An 18,141-nucleotide genomic window follows, 5' to 3' on the forward strand; every position below is an offset into this window, starting at 1 on the left:
GCAGACCTGCGACCGACCAGCGGATCAGGCCCAGTGGCCTGCCGGCGTGGTACACACGTCACCCCAATTGGAGTAGGGGCAGAGCAGAGCCGCCGCCTGTGCCCGCAAGGTAGGCAGACCTGCAACCGACCAGCAATACAGGCCCAGAGGCCTGCCGGCGTGGTACACACGTCACCCCAATTGGAGTAGGGGCAGAGCAGAGCCTTCGCCCGCGCCCGGAACAGGCCCAGCGACCTTCCAGCGTGGTAGTCACGACACCCCAATTGGAGTAGGGGCAGAGCAGAGCCGCCGCCTGTGCCCGCAAGGTAGGCAGACCTGCAACCGACCAGCAATACAGGCCCAGAGGCCTGCCGGCGTGGCAGACACATCACCCCATTTGGAAAAGGGGCAGAGCAGAGCCGCTGCCTGTGCCCGCAAGGTAGGCAGACCTGGAACCGACCAGCAGAAAAGGCCCAGGGGTCCGTGGGCATGGTAGTCACAACCCTCCAATTGGAGTAAGGGCAGAGCAGAGCCGCCACCTGGGCCCGGAACAGGCCCAGAGACCTGTCGGTGTGGTAGTCACGTCACCCTAATTGGAGTAAGAGCAGAGCAGAGCCGCCGCTTGCGCCTGCAAGGTAGGCAGACCTGCGACCGACTGGCAGAACAGGCCCAGCGGCCCGTCAGCATGGTAGACAGATCACACCTATTGGAGGAGGAGCAGAGCCACCTGCCCCTGCAAGGGAGAATTTTCAACTACACAAGAGCAATATAAATATATAGGGGGAAAATTTCAAAAACACAACAGTTTCACCAAGCAGAAAGAAACGCAAGCAGTATGAAAAGACAAGGAAAGAAAGGACCACAAGCAATGCAGGTCAACTCAACTTTAGAAGAGGTAATAGCTGCAGCAGATGGAATGTCAGATAAAGAATTAAGGATATACATGCTTCAGATGATCTGGAGTCTCAAGGAAGACATTAGACAGCAAAATCAGACAATGAAAGATCACCTCAACAATGAATTACATAAACAAATCCAGGAAGCAAAAGATCAACTATACAGGGAGATAGAGGTTATAAAAAACAAACAAACAGAAACCCTAGAAATGCAGGAAGCAATAAACCAACTTAAAAACTCAATGGAGAATACTACCAGCAGAGTAGAACACTTAGAAGATAGAACATCAGACAATGAAGATAAAGGATTTCAACTTGAAAAGAACATAGACAGCTCAGCAAGACTGTTAAGAAACCATGAGCAGAACATCCAAGAAATATGGGATAACATCAAGAGACCAAACTTAAGAGTCATTGGGATACAGGAAGGAATAGAGGTCCAAACCAAAGGAATGAGCAATCTATTCAATGAAATAATATGAGAAAACTTCCCAGACTTGAAGAATGAGACAGAATCCCAAATCCTAGAAGCCTACAGGATGCCGAATGTGCAAAATCATAAGAGATCCACACCTAGAGACATTATAATGAAGATGCCCAACATACAGAATAAGGAGAGAATTTTATAAGCTACAAGAGAAAGGAAGCAGATTACATTTAGGGGTAAACCAATCAGGATAACAGCTGATCTTTCAACACAGACTCTGAAAGCTAGAAGATCCTGGAATAACATATTTCAAACACTGAAAGAAAATGGGTTCCAACCAAGAATTGTGTTTCCAGCAAAATTAAGCTTCAGGATGGAAGATGAAATTAAAACCTTCCACGATAAACAAAAGTTAAAAGAATTTGCAGCTAGAAAACCATCTCTTCAAAACATCCTCGGCAAAACATTACAGGAGGAGGAAATGGAAAATAACAATGAAAACCAACAGTGGGAGGTAGGACAGTAAAGGGGGGAAAATAATCAAAGAGGAAAACAAACCATGTTTAGTAACATAAATAAACAAATATGGCTGGAAGAACAACCCATATCTCAATAATAACCCTAAATGTTAATGGCTTAAACTCACCAATTAAGAGACACAGGCTAGTAGAATGGATCACAAAACAAGACCCAACAATATTCTGCCTACAGGAGACACATTTGATAGGAAAAGACATACATAGGCTGAAGGTGTGAGGTTGGGAAAAATCATATCACTCATATGGGCTTCGGAAACAAGCAGGAGTGTCCATACTCATATCAAATAAAATAGATTTCAAGCCAAAGTTAATCAAAAGGGATAAACAAGAACACTACATACTGCTCAAGGGAACCATACACCAACAAGACATAACAATCATAAAAATATATGCCCCAAACAATGGTGCAGCTATGTTCATCAAACAAACTCTTCTCAAGTTCAAGAGTCTAATAGACCACCATTCAATAATCATGGGAGACTTCAACACACCTCTCTCACCACTGGACAGATCTTCCAAACAGAAGTTGAATAAGGAAACTATAGAACTCAATAACACAATTAATATCCTAGAGTTAATTGACATATATAGAATATACCACCCAACATCAAGCAGTTACACTTTTTTCTCAACAGCACATGGATCCTTCTCAAAAATAGACCATATATTATGTCACAGGGCAACTCTTAGACAATATAAAGGAGTAGAGATAATACCATGCATCTTATCTGATCATAATGGAAAGAAACTGAAAATCAATGATAAAAGAAGGAAGGAAAAATCATGCATCACTTGGAGAATGAACAATAGGTTACTGAATGATCAATGGGTTATAGAAGACATCAAGGAGGAAATTAAAAAATTCTTAGAGATAAATGAAAACACAGACACAACATATTGGAATCTATGGGACACATTGAAAGCAGTTCTAAGAGGAAAATTCATTGCTTGGAGTTCATTCCTTAAAAAAAGGAAAAACCAAAAAATAAATGATCTCATACTTCATCTCAAAATCCTAGAAAAAGAAGAGCAAAACAACAGCAAAAGAAGTAGAAGGCAAGAAATAACTAAAGTCAGAGCTGAAATTAATGAAATCGAAACAAAAGAAACAATTGAAAAAATTGACAAAACTAAAAGTTGGTTCTTTGAAAAAATAAATAAAATCGAGAGACCCTTAGGCATGCTAACGAAGAGAAGAAGAGAGAGAACTCAAATTACTAGCATACAGGATGAAAAAGGCAATATCACAACAGACACTTCAGATATACAGAAGATAATCAGAAATTATTTTGAATCCTTATACTCCAATAAAATAGAAGATAGTGAAGGCATCGATAAATTTCTTAAGTCATATGATCTGCCCAGATTGAGTCAGGAGGATATAGACAACCTAAACAGACCAATATCAATTGAGGAAATAGAAGAAACCATCAAAAGACTACCAACTAAGAAAAGCCCAGTACCAGATGGGTATACAGCAGAGTTTTACAAAACCTTTAAAGAGGAACTAATACCAAAACTTTTCAAGCTACTTCAGGAAATAGAAAAAGAAGGAGAACTTCCAAATTTATTCTACGAGGCCAACATCACCCTGATTCCTAAACCAGACAAAGACACTTCAAAGAAAGAAAACTACAGACCAATATCTCTAATGAACCTAGATGCAAAAATCCTCAATAAAATTCTGGCGAATCGGATACAAAAACATATCAAAAAAATTGTGCACCATTATCAAGTAGGATTCATCCATGGGATGCAAGGCTGGTTCAATATACGGAAATCAATAAATGTTATACACCACATCAATAGACTTAAAAATAAGAACCATATGATCATCTCAATAGATGCGGAAAAAGCATTCGACAAAGTACAGCATCCCTTTATGTTCAAAACTCTAGAAAAACTAGGGATAACAGGAACATACCTCAATATTGTAAAAGCAATCTATGCTAAGCCTTAGGTTAGCATCATTCTGAATGGAGAAAAATTGAAGGCATTCCCCCTAAAATCTGGAACAAGACAGGGATGCCCTCTCTCACCACTTCTGTTCAACATAGTTCTCAAAACACTGGCCAGAGCAATTAGACAGATGAAAGAAATTAAAGGCATAAAAATAGGAAAAGAAGAACTTAAATTATCACTATTTGCAGGTGACATGATTCTATACCTAGTAGACCCAAAAGGGTCTACAAAGAAACTATTAGAGCTAATAAATGAATTCAGCAAAGTGGCAGGATATAAAATCAACACGCATAAATCAAAGGCATTCCTGTATATCAGTGACAAATCCTTTGACATGGAAATGAGGACAACCACTCCATTCACAATATCCTCAAAAAAAATAAAATACTTGGGAATCAACCTAACAAAAGAGGTGAAAGGCTTATACAATGAAAACTACAGAACCCTAAAGAGAGAAATAGAAGAAGATCTTAGAAGATGAAAAAATATACCCTGTTCATGGATAGGCAGAACTAATATCATCAAAATGGCGATATTACCAAAAGTTCTCTATAGGTTTAATGCAATGCCAATCAAAATCCCAACGGCATTTCTTGTAGAAATAGAGAAAGCAATCATGAAATTCATATGGAAAAACAAAAGACCCAGAATAGCAAAAACAATGCTAAGCAGGAAGTGTGAATCAGGCGGTATAGCGATACCAGACTTCAAACTATACTACAGAGCAATAGTAACAAAAACAGCATGGTACTGGTACCAAAACAGGCGGGTGGACCAATGGTACAGAATAGAGGACACAGAAACCAATCCACAAAACTACAACTATCTTATATTTGATAAAGGGGCTAAAAGCATGCAATGGAGGAAGGATAGCATCTTCAACAAATTGTTCTGGGAAAACTGGAAATCCATATGCAACAAAATGAAACTGAATCCCTTTCTCTCGCCATGCACAAAAGTTAACTCAAAATGAATCAAGGAGCTTGATATCAAATCAGAGACACGCCGTCTGATAGAAGAAAAAGTTGGCTACGATCTACATACTGTGGGGTCGGGCTCCAAATTCCTCAATAGGACACCCATAGCACAAGAGTTAATAACTAGAATCAACAAGTGGGACTTACTCAAACTAAAAAGTTTTTTCTCAGCAAAAGAAACAACAAGAGAGGTAAATAGGGAGCCTACACCCTGGGAACTAATCTTTACTCCTCACACTTCAGATAGAGCCCTAATATCCAGAGTATACAAAGAACTCAAAAAATTAGACAATAAGAGAACAAATAACCTAATCAACAAATGGGCCAAGGACCTGAACAGACTCTTCTCAAAGGAGGACATACAATCAATCAACAAGTACATGAAAAAATGCTCACCATCTCTAGCAGTCAGAGAAATGCAAATCAAAACCACCCTAAGATACCATCTCACTCCAGTAAGATTGGCAGCCATTATGAAGACAAACAACAAGTGCTGGTGAGGATGTGGGGAAAAGGGTACACTTGGACATTGCTGGTGGGACTGCGAATTGGTGCAGCCAATTTGGAAAGCAGTATGGAGATTTCTTGGAAAGCTGGGAATGGAACCACCATTTGACCCAGGTATTCCCCTTCTCGGTCTATTCCCTAAAGACTTAAAAAAGAGCATGCTACAGGGACACTGCTACATCGATGTTCATAGCAGCACAATTCACAATAGCAAGACTGTGGAACCAACCTAGATGCCCTTCAATAGACGAATGGATAAAAAAAAAATGTGGCATTTATACACAATGGAGTATTACTCTGCATTAAAAAATGACAAAATCATAGAATTTGCAGGGAAATGGATGGCATTAGAGCAAATTATGCTAAGTGAAGCTAGCCAATCCCTAAAAAACAAATGCCAAATGTCTTCTTTGATATAAGGAGAGTAACTAAGAACAGAGTAGGGACGAAGAGCATGAGAAGAAGATTAACATTAAACAGGGATGAGAGGTGGGAGGGAAAGGGAGAGAGAAGGGAAATTGCATGGAAATGGAAGGAGACCCTCAGGGTTATACAAAATTACATACAAGAGGAAGTGAGGGGAAAGGGAAAATAATACAAGGGGGAGAAATGAATTACAGTAGAGGTGGTAGAGAGAGAATAGGGGAGGGGAAGGGAGGGGAGGGGGATAGTAGAGGATAGGAAAGGCAGCAGAATACAACAGACACTAATATGGCAATATGTAAATCAATGGATGTGTAACTGATGTGATTCTGCAATCTGTATACGGGGTAAAAATGGGAGTTCATAACCCACTTGAATCAAAGTGTGAAATATGATATATCAAGAACTATGTAATGTTTTGAACAACCAACAATAAAAATTAAAAAAAAATGACATTCACAACTGTACTCTAAATGTGTATTCTAAAGCCACTTTTCTCTATTAATTAAGTAAGCTCTCAGAAGATAGCAATTTTTGCTTAATGCATGTTCTATACTTGGATGCTCCTGATATCATCAAAGCAGAATGTGAAGGTAGATTTCTGGAACATTTTGGGTGGGTCTAGCCTAGGGACTGAGTTTGGAAAAGTGCTCTGATTTTCTCACTTGTTCAAATTGACCAAGACACTCTTTGGAGTCATATCTGAGATTATTGGAAAGAAAAAGCCTTTCCAGTGGTGGTATGTTTCCTATGCATATTACCTCTCAGATTCATGCTGAGAGTCATTTTCCTAATCATATATGTAAGTGGAGTGGAAAACCGATACAGAACTGTCCTTATTCCAGTTTTAAGCTCTGAATTCTAGTTTGTCATAAAGCCCTATGATGGGTAGAAGGCTCCTCCCGCCCGCCCCAGTCTTTTATAGTACAATCTGTGTTTGGAAGCTTGAGATTTTCAAAGTGGAAGTCCTTGGATCAGATTTATTATCTTTATTTTCTATTTAGGAAGTCAGATACTTTCTTAAACAAACCTAATCTCTCCTAGAGGAGACTTATCCAACGGGACAGGTGTGCAGGATCAGTAATTCCAGCCACACGGATTATAGACTGTGGCCCCTCTCTCTCATCCTGCTGGGACTTCTTGGCCCTCTCTTGCTTTCTTGTCTGTGGTAGCCATTATCCTTCTAGGTACCTGACCACGTGCTCTTTATTTAGTCAGAGGAAAAACAGATGGTATCCCTCAAAGAGACAACTGGAATCCTAGCAGATAAATGTTCAGAATGTGGATCCCATATACTAGGACAATTACAGCCAGGGAAAAAGGGAAGCATTGACAATTTTACTTACAAGGTAAATGAATTGCCTAGGTCTTTTTTGTCTAAAACTCACCCTTTCTATTCAACCTTTGGTGAACCTCAACTATTTCTATACTTTTCTTGAAGGTATCTAGTTCTGGTCCTCAAAGAGGTGTCTTGTGCGAGAGTTTTGATCTCCTTAGAATCTTTGAGATACTCTATCTTTAATAGGAATTCTTCACTAAGATGTGAAATTAATTCCAAAGAAAATAGTTATTGAAAAGAAAGGAGAGAGTTTGCCCTGGGGCTAGGGGATGGCCTGATGGTAATCTAATCTCCTGGCAGAGCCTTCTATTGGATACCTATGTTGGGAATTCTTGCTGTGTCAGATATCTATGATTTAAAATATGTACAGAGTATGGAAAGTTAATCTTTGGAATATTTCTAAGATAAAATGCATTTTGGGGCAGAGAGGTGGCTAAGATATCAGAAAGTAACTGTATTTTATGAAAAAAAAGAAAGAACTTTCCCTCTTATCTTCAAAATATCTATGAACACAGTCAATTTCCTCCTATCTCAGAGGAAAAGTCATTTTGATGCCAGGTAACAGGACATTTGCTTTCATTTGAAACTTAAAATACTACTATAGCTGGGGATACAACATGGATTTATTTTTTCTGTGGGAGATCCAGTCTCATGGTTTTCATTCTGTTTTTGTTTGTTTGTTTGTTTCCCCTTCACCAAACTACCCAACACAAAGCCACAGGTTTTACCATTTGGATAAGTACTCACTCTTGGCTTCCAGGCTTGACAATTTCTTTTGTGAAAAGAGGAGTGGTGGGAAGCCCGAAATGCTGTCCCTGTCATTGTTTTATTCAAGAGCTCTCACTGATGGTATTGAAACAACCCTCTGCTATCTTTTCTGAAACTTTATTCCATCAAATGATTCCTTTTTCTTCTGAATTAACAACTACCAATACCACTTGGAAATGCTTAGTCTAAACTTTAAAGACATGCTTAGATCTTTCTCACTTTTGAAAACATACCAATAGCTTCTTTACCTTATTTTTTCCCCCTCAAAAAAGCAAAAAGCACATTTTCACTTGCAGTCTGAATTTCCTAGACATATCATTTTGAATGATATCTGGAAAACTTTACTTGGATATTTTGCCAATATCTCAGGGTTAAAACTTTAAATATAAATCTATTTTGAAATCCTCTTCTCTCTCCCATTCTCATTTCTAATTTCTCAGTAAAGTTTATTTTTTCTGTCACACAAGCTCAAAAATAGAAACTAATCCCTAACACTGTGATATAAGATTGAAGGCCCTGTCTTATTCATCTTTCTTCAGTGTGTTTCACATTACCTTGATTGATAACAAGTGGCAAGTACATGTTTGTGTATGGTTAAATAATGAATCCTGAGTGCTTCTTTTCTGTCATCACCCACATGTAATTCTTCTGACTTTGATTATGGAATGTCATTTCAAATCATTTTTGTACCAGGGATTGAAGCCATGGGTGCTTAATCACTGAACTATATTTACATCCCCAGGCTTTTTAAAATTTTTTATATGGAGACAGGGTCATGCTAAGTTGCGTATAGCCTCACACTAAGTTGCTGAGACTCGCTTTGAATTTGCAATCTTCCTGTCTCAGCCTCCCAAGCCATTGGGATTACAGCCATATGTCACCATCAATTCCTGTCTTAATGTCCATAATAAATAAAGAAATGGCCCTTGACATAAGGAAAGGGATCACAATCTAAGGAGCAGGCAAAATCTTGATGAAATTTGGAGACAGGACAATTCAGAGGGTCCTTCTGAAGAGTCATCCAGATGGTGGAGTAGGGAGCAGCCTCCACAGAGACCAGGAGTACTTGTGTCTCACCTTCCTTTTTCATAGTGAACTGTCTGAGGCTGTGCTTCTCAGAGAAGGAGAAGAAAGGATTAAAAGTATAGCACTCAAGGCACCTTAAGAGCAGCTCATCCTTGCACAATATTCCTGTGACAGATTAGATCATATCCTGATAAGAGCAGTATAAATCAAGAGACCCATATGGGCCAGCTGAAGGTAGCCAGCCCACTCAGACCTCCAGATGAGGAAGGGTACTGTTAGACCCAAACCCTTATCACTCCCAAAGCCTCTGGACCTCTTTCAATTTTCTTCCCAGGATAACAAAATATTTCTCCTGTCTTCTAAGATTCAAGGTATGTTCTGCTTTTGAAAAGCTCTTCAAAGATCCTGCCTTTCATTTGAAGAAGCACCCACAAGTATTCATCTTCTTCCTGGTGTCCCCAGTCTCTGTCACTAGGGTGAGATAATCATAGTCCTCTCCAGAGGAACCAAAACAAAGAAAGTCCTTTTGAGCCTTTACAAGGAAAAACAACAGCAAATAATTCAGTAAGGGAATGGCAGACACCATGGCTTTAAAATGAAATCCTCTTTGGGGAGGGAAGAAATTATTGCTCTTGGCAGCTGTCAAGGGCTTCTCTGCCTCTATATCTAGTGCTTCCTGAAGAATGAAACTAAAGAATCCTCAAGTCAGGTCCTGTCCAGGTCTGAGGAGTAGAGGGCTGGGCATTCCTTGGGTCTACATGGAATTGGCCAAACCAAACCCTTATTATTCCTGAAGCTCTCCATATAGCCTTGTCTTCTAAACACAGAAGAAAGGAAGCAAGAGAGGAATTAAAGAAGGAAGGGACAAAGTGTTCCATTAGGTAAATACGCTTTTGGAGGTGGAGTAGATTAGTGTCTGTAAACAGGGATCCTACTGTTGGACTCTGTGGCTCATAGTCCTGACATTTCTACTTACTGGCTCTGTATAATCTAACCACTCTGTTCTCTCTAATCTCCATTTGTTATTGGTGAAATATCTAGGAGAATACTAATTACTCTTCAGTATTTTTTAAAAGAATGAAATGAAATGATGAATGTAAAAGCATTCAACATAGTGCCCAGCACAGGACACATGCTCAGATAATTGTTGTTGTTAATGACAATGATGATGTTGATGATGTTAATAATTTTAACGATGTGATGTTGTTGTTGTTGATGATGTTGATGATGATGATAATGATGATGATGTTGGTGATTATTTTTAAATTTCATTGAGACAGGTTTGGGCTCCAGTGTAAACCCGAAGTCCACCACATCCAGGATACATACTTTCTGTGACCATATACTCCAGTACTTCATTGTAAGATAGTTTATATTTCCAGTTTGATTGGGATATTTTTTATGGCATCGTCCAGCAACGACTCCACTGCAGTGATCTCTGAATTCCTCCTCATCTGCTTCCCTAACTACCAGAGTTGGCAGCACTGGCTGTCCCTGCCCCTCAGCCTCCTCTTCTTCCTGGCCATGGGGGCCAACACCACCCTCCTCATCATCATCTGGCTGGAAGCCTCGCTGCATGAGCCCATGTACTACCTGCTCAGCCTCCTCTCCCTGCTGGACATTGTGCTCTGCCTCACTGTCATCCCCAAGGTCTTGGCCATCTTCTGGTTTGACCTGAGACCCATCAGCTTCTCTGCCTGCTTCCTCCAGATGCTCATCATGGACAGTTTCCTGATGATGGAGTCCTTCACTTTCATGTTGATGGCCTATGACTGCTATGTGGCCATCTGCCATCCACTGCAGTACCCTTCCATCATCACTGGCCAATTTGTGGTCAGGGCTGCTGTCTTGTTATAGCTAGAAATGCCCTCTTTTCTCTTCCAGTTCCCATCCTTTCTGCTAGACTAAGATACTGTGCAGGAAACATCATCAAGAACTGCATCTGTATCCTGCCATATCTATGCCCTCCCCTGCTCTGTGTAACTCAGCCTCCATCCTGAGCTGTGGCTGGTAAAGCTTCTCACAGTTTTCCAGGCATCTGGGAAAAGACAGCTATAGAGTTTTTTTTTTTTCATAGAAAAGTGTGTTCCAAAATTTTGTGATCTCCTTCTTAATCATGCCACATCTTAGTGCAGTATCTCCAATGCATATTTTACAGTGGTAGCCTGTTTCTTGGGAGATAAAAAATAAGATTTCAGGCCCATGATTTTTCCAAGCATCATTTGTCAACTTTTCCAATTGAGTTATCCTACTTCTTTTGTATACTTATCTTTGCTGAATAAATTATATTAATATTTATTAATATTAGTTATTTTATATTTGAAATCTTTCAACAATTTTCATACATTACAGAAGTTTCAATTTCAGATTTTTCATGTTCATACTTTTCGACTTACCCTGAACTTTCTTTGCTTTCTCTGCCACTATAGCCAAAATGAACTGCTCATTATTTCCTGAGTGCTCTTTATGCCCATGTTGCTGTCTCTCTTTCACCATCTGACACTTTGGATATCACCATTCTTTTACTCATATATTCATTTGCCAAACCCCATCTTTCCTACGAGGCTTAATTCACAGGCCACCTTCTACAGAAGGAGTTTCTTCCAGGTCCTCTCAGCTGTCATTACTTTGTCTCTCAAGTAGCTGTATTTCTCAGACAATGTCCTAATCTTCTTTTAAGCTGAGATAGTATTTTATTCATCTTTCTAATTCTACACGATTACTTTTATTTTTCTGTATGTAGGGAAATCAAGATTAAAATATGTGCAACAAAGTGGATATTTTAATGTTACATATCTTTTCTTCCTCCCTTTGTAATTACATGTAAACAACAATCATGTCTTATGCCCTTAATGTTTTTCCCCCATGTCTTTATTTTTTCCTCTACTGAGGATTGAAACAGGGGTACTTTATTACTGACCTACATCCCCATTCCTTTCTATTAATTAATTAATTAATTAGTTTATTTTTGGTACTAGGGATAGAACCCAGTAGCACTTTACTACTGAGTTCCATCTCTCCTCAAACCCTTTTTAGTCTTTATTGTGAGGCAGGGTCTTGCTAAGTTACTTAGGTTGGACTAGAACTTGAAATTCTCCTTTCTAAGCCTCCCAAGTTGCTGAGATTATAGGCATGTGCCCCTGAGCCTGGTGCTATTATTGTTCTTACAGTACCTAACACAGAGTCTTATTTCTATAGCCAGCTCTAAATTAACTTTTATACAGTGAAGACTAGCACTAGGATAGTCTGGATCGTTAGAATTTGATTCTCATATCAGACAATTTGGCTAAATTTGTGTACTCAGGTTTCATGAATTTGGGCTAAGCTCATGGACCATGGGTTTCTTTACCTTGAAAATGGTGGTACTGATCTTATTATTGTTGTTTTGAAGAACAAATAAACTAATTGTGAAAGTTTTTTTTGGAATAGTTCCTTAAATTTATGCATTTCAGATTATACACACTTTGAGTTGTTATTGCTTTTCTTAACATTTCCTTAGACATATGGCTTCCCCTACTGTCCTGTGATTAAGAGTCAGCTCACTGCCAAATGCCCCATTTAACTTGGATAGATGGTATCCATGTCACTTGATTCCTCCTCTGTCCCTATACTTGTTTTAATTATACTTTATTTTCTTTTTAAAAAATATTATTTAGTTGTATATGGACATGATACCTTTATTTTACTTATTGATTTCTATGTGTTGCTGGGGATTGCACCCAGAGCCTCACAGATGCTAGGCAAGTGCTCTACACTGAGCTACAACCCCAGCCTCCACAGTTTATTTGCTTGGGAAATTCTTTTGTTTATGTGAGAATTATAAAGTTGGAATCCAAAACTATTGGGTTTCCCATAAAATTGTCAATTGGACAAACTCTATCTATATCCAATTCAGTCTGGATATTCCATAGAGTTTCTCACAAGCATCCCTTCTGAAATGCCACAGGATGGCTATCAGTGATAGGAGACTACAATACCACCCCATGCTCATATCCTTTTGAGGCTACCTGGCTTCCAATGCCAGTTCCTCCCAACCCATCCCCAGTTCTTTCCACATTACCTTTTGACATAGTTCAGGGACCAAGACAGGCTCTGACACAGTAATCATAAAACAGAAATCTGCTTTCACCACACCCCCAAGCAGTTTTCTTGGTAAATTATCTTTTTGATTCCTGTCCACATAGTTTGCTGATGCTTGATTACTTTGTAACCTCTTCCCTAAGTGTAAAGAGAATTGACACTCTCAGTTTAGCTGTGAAATAACACAATAAGAATCCACAAATTCTGCAATACATATTTTCTCTAGACAATCTTGTTTAAGCCTCATTTTAGTTCAGTTTCCTTCTTGGGGTAGAATTGCTCCTGTAGTCTCTCTCAGAATCAGCCGTGACCTGATACTTTGTCTAAAAAATGTTGCTAAGCTTTTATTATCCGTTTCTACTGAAGCATTCTCAGTAGAAAGGAGTGATATTGTCCCCTGGTGTCATCAATCTTGTCTGTTTTTACTTTTTGTTGTAATTTCCCTTTCCTTTGATTTATTATCATTCTTGAGTGAGGAATTCTGTACAGGAACACTGATAATGCATAAACCAGGCAGTCATGGGACCCTCCCTGGGTCCATTCCTTTTGTCCAGGAGGAGGTGGTAGTGTTCGAAGGGTAGAGTATAATAGAACCATCTCTTCTCCTTGGCATTATTTATGGGCAGTTCTAGCTTGGATCAGTGAGGTGAAGTTGTTATCTTCCTCAAGGTGTTCTTCAGAAGACAGAGAAGCACAAAAGGACAGGTCTTTTTTTGTCCAGTTGTGCCCCATCATCTGAAATCTGACTGCTATCTCAGTCCTGAAAATTAGGCCTTGGGAAGTAGGAAAGAGAAAGGGCTGTGCCTCAGCATCCTCTCCAGCTCCTGTGCTCCTTTTTCAAAACTCTGCAGCTTTTTAAGGCATTTTTCCCATTACTACTGCACATATGCAAAGAAATCCTGGACTCATCTCAGCAAGTGAGTCAGATTTTCATACTCTAGTCATGCTCTATAATTAATAATGAATAATTCATCTGCTCATTTCAATTTTCAATCAAGACACTACACTGTGGGTACTAATAAGGGAAGTAATATGTCTCCAACATGTCTAGTTTTGGCACACTGGCTATAGGGTAGTGGTTACCAGAGGCTGGGGAGAGAAGTGGCCAGGGAACTGGGGAGAACAGGTACAATCCATGTTACAGTTAGATAGGAGGAATAAGTTCTAGTGCTCTGTGGCACAGCAGAATGATGCATTTTATATATATAGTTAGAAGAGATTTGGGATGTACTTACTATAGAGAGATGATAAAAGTTTAAGGTGCTGTATTTGCTAATCTTCCTTAGCTGATTATTACCCAATATATACATATATTGATATGAATTGAAAAATCACCTGGTATCTTAAAAATGAATATAAATGTAGTGTGTCAATCAAAAATAAAATTAATTGGGCTGGGGATGTGGCTCAAGCGGTATGCACTCGCCTGGCATGCGTGCAGCCCGGGTTCGATCCTCAGCACCACATACAAACAAAGACATTGTGTCCACTGAAAGCTAAAAAAAACCCAAAATATTAAAATTCTCTCTCTCCTCTCGCTCTCTCTCTCCTCTCTCTTTAAAATAAAATAAAATAAAATAAAAAAGTATTGACAGTAAAAAAAGAAGAAGGGGTTGGGGATGCGGCTCAAGCAGTAACATGCTCTCCTGGCATGCGCAGGGCGCTGGGTTCGATCCTCAGCACCACATAAAAATAAAATAAAGATGTGTCCACCAAAAAATGAAAAATAAATATTAAAAAATTCTCTCTCTCTCTTAAAAAAAAGAAGAAAAAGAATAAAGATAGTTCCTGACTTAGGATGGCTTGACTTTTTATTTTTTGACATTATAGTAGTGTTACAGTAGAAACCACATTTCGAATTTTGAATTTTGATCTTTTCTGGGATAGTGATGCTGGTATGATTCTCTTTTTTGATGCTGGGTAACAGCAGTGAGCCACAACTCCCAGTCAGGGGCCTGATTATAAGGTAAACATCTGATACTCTACAGTGTACTGTTGCTAAGTTATGATGTTTGGTAGGTTAGGTGTCTTAAGCATATTTCCAATTTTATAATATTTTCAACTTAAAATTAGCTTATTGTCATGCAATTGTAGGTTAAATGCTAAATTCTTATTTAAATGTATTTTTTTCTAGGAGTATACCTAATATCTAAAACAGAGGTCTCTCTGTCCTATGTCTAGAAATGCTTGTTTCCAGATGCATATATTCTTTACCTTGAATGCTCCAAGTTGTCTGGATTTTCCTCAACTTTCTGTCTCTCTTCACTGTTATCCCATATTAAATTTGTCTTCTGTGTTTTCTTTTCCCATCCCTGAGGAATGGCCTTATGGTCCAATGTTCAGATGGCTAAAAAGGCTTTGCTGCTGTGGGCATCTGGGACAGGGAGGGTCAGAGGGAAGTGAAAATATCCTCTGGAGCCCCCAAGGGGTTGAGCCAAATGGTGCACCAAATGGCCATAAATGGTGGTTATAGTACAGTGTTGAGCTGTTTGGTCTACTTCAGAACCAGGGAAACTATGAATAGGCCAATAATGAGGCATGTAGGGACTCAGGAGTCCGATATAAGTATGAAGAAGAAATTCTTCTGGTAGGTCTATAGTGGGTCTGGAGTTTCAGATTAAGTTTCTGCCAATTTCTCCAAATCAGCTTCTTCCCTATTTTTCTATGGGGGCAAAGTTTTTGAACATGAACAGTACACTACTGTCTTGTCCAGAGACTAGTTGTGCCAGGTCAGTAAGACAGGTCCCAGACAGGCCTAAAAAAAAAAAAAAAAAAAAAAAACGTGGCCAGAGACAGCATGGAGGACATATGATTTGTTTGGGAAAACTTACAAGAGACCAGAGCCTGCTCTAAGGAGAGTTCAGTGGTGACAGGCTGACAGCACCTCAGTCCTTATGGTGCTTTTCCAGGCAGTGCCTCCCCTCCCTCATGGTGTTTTGTCCAGTGGTGGCCAGCTGTATGAGTGATGTGTATCTTTCCTTCAGTGCCCTGAGTTCCGTGCCCATCCCCATTCAGAGAGGGATTTTATATGTTAGGCTGCAGAAGCAGTGACATCATCAGTGTTAACTTGTTTAGTTTGCTGGTCTGACCAACATCCTGAGAAGTACCTGGTGTGCATGCAAAAAAGTGTCTTCCTACAGATAATGCTGACTTGTCTTAGTTCCTAATGTGCATAAGAGAAGTCCATTTCCTTAAAGATAATATGTATCTGGACTTTCTGGTCCAGGATTGTCCTTATTGATCCCTTAACTGACTAGATATTGGGAACAAAAAGGGGGCACTCAGGTACATGGTAGTTTACTGTCCCTCTTTGGCCTAGGAATGATACAATTACCCATTTAGAAAAACTGAGATTTGCAGGGTGAGGGGTTTTGAATTACACCTACACCTTCATTGTTGCCTATGGCAGTTGGAGACCAGGAAATCCTCAATGAGTTCATATTCCCAAATACAATTTAAACTCCCTACAGAAATTTGCCCTGGAGGCACCAGATGAGATAGGACCAGTAATCCTAGCTGCCTTCATATCACCCTCCTGTCTCATTCTGCCTCATCTCTTGGTGCTGTCTCCTGCTTTCCTGGTTGGGACACATTATCTTTCCCATTGCTAGTTATGGAGTCAAGTCTATCTTTGGCTCATTGACCAAGGAGAAAACACTTAATGGGGAATTGGAAACAATTCAGATGACGTTAGAGATGTATATATATATATATATATATATATATATATATATATATATATAAATGAAGATTATCAAAATCTGGACAGAGGTAAGTTTGTATGGTCTGACTTACAGGATAAATAGATTTTTATTTGGGTTTATAGCTGAAGCTATATTTGTTTTCTAATTTCACTTCTAAATTTTGAACTTCAACTTTTTTCTTCTGGTTTGTTAACAGTATCTACCTGTAGTTCTTATGTGAAATAACCAAATATTTTTTTCTAAGAGAATGATGCCACATTTATCCTATTCTATTCTATTCTATTGCTACATTTGGAGATATCTGAAAATTTGGCATTATTGTCTAAATAGTGACTTTAATCATGACAAATAAGTTACTTCACTGATTTAAGGAAGGGACGATGATGAAGTAATAATTAGTTTAAGTTAAGGGGTAAGAGTGCTAGTTGCTGGAGACTTCTAGTCTCTGGTAGAGGCCTCTGTGAATACAGAAGCTGAGACAATGGATAGGTTCCCATTTTTAGGACTGGAAGGTCAATTCACTAAGAAATTCCTGAAGGAAGCTTGATGAGTAGTACTGAAAAAGAAAATGAAAATTGTAATTTTGAGCTGGCCCAGAAATGGAACCTGATGAAATCAGGTTCCATATAAAACTCACGAATCATAGATGCCAAGTGGCCAACACTAAGATTAAACTCATACGTCAAGCAAAACAAAAAGAGAAACTTTTAAGTTTCCCATGTCTTTAGACCTGCAATGTCCGATGCAGGAGTCAATAGCTACTTGAAATGCGGCTAGTTCCAATTGCAAAATTCTGATTTTAAAGAATTAGTACAACAAGAAAAACTTAAAATAACTATTTCAGGAAAAACTGTAAAATAAATCTTTAGCATTTTAAAATTTAAAATTATATATATTCTCTACATTGTCTTTTTGCTACAGACATTTTGCTGGTGCTAAAGATTATATGGAGGATGAATACACATTATTAGGCAAACAATGGAACATTTGTTTATTTCAACCTTCATCTATGCCTTCAAATATTCACATTTTTCACCTTTGAGAAGCTGGCTTCCATTTTCTCAGAGGAAAAGAGAGAGAAATTGATGGAAAGACTCCAACACTCATTAGGACTACTGTTACCATTGATTAAAAGTGGCTGAGTGTGAACTTTCTAACAGCATTAAAGAAACAGTGTCACTGGGCATATCAACCAATGTTCAGAGGTAGGCTTTAGCATGGAAATCATGTAAAAGGTTAACCCATTATTTTTTTCCACAACTGCTTATGATATATTTGGTCAGGAAGCCATAGAGTGTGGGTTTGTGACTGATGGTGAATTCACATGGAGTCAGTTGCTGCTGTCCCTCCCCTTTCCTTTTTTTAATTTTTTTTTAATCAGGGATCAAACCCAGGGGTGTTTAACCATTGAGACACATCACCAACCCCCTTTTTAAAAATTACTTTTTATTTTGAGAAAGGATCTTGCTAAGTTGCTTAGGACCTTGCTAAGTTGTTGAGGTTGGCTTCGAACT

General features: G+C 39.0%; 1 pseudogene; it reads left to right on the plus strand.

Annotated features, from left to right (window-relative positions):
* The first annotated feature begins 10,146 nt into the window (after positions 1-10,146).
* Positions 10,147-10,843, plus strand: LOC124088419 (olfactory receptor 56A4-like; annotated as a pseudogene).
* Positions 10,844-18,141: the final 7,298 nt, after the last annotated feature.

Source organism: Marmota monax, unplaced genomic scaffold, assembly GCF_021218885.2.
Source record: "Marmota monax isolate L192 unplaced genomic scaffold, Marmota_monax_Labrador192_F-V1.1 WCK01_AAM20220418_F8-fsc00061, whole genome shotgun sequence".
NCBI lineage: Eukaryota > Metazoa > Chordata > Mammalia > Rodentia > Sciuridae > Marmota > Marmota monax.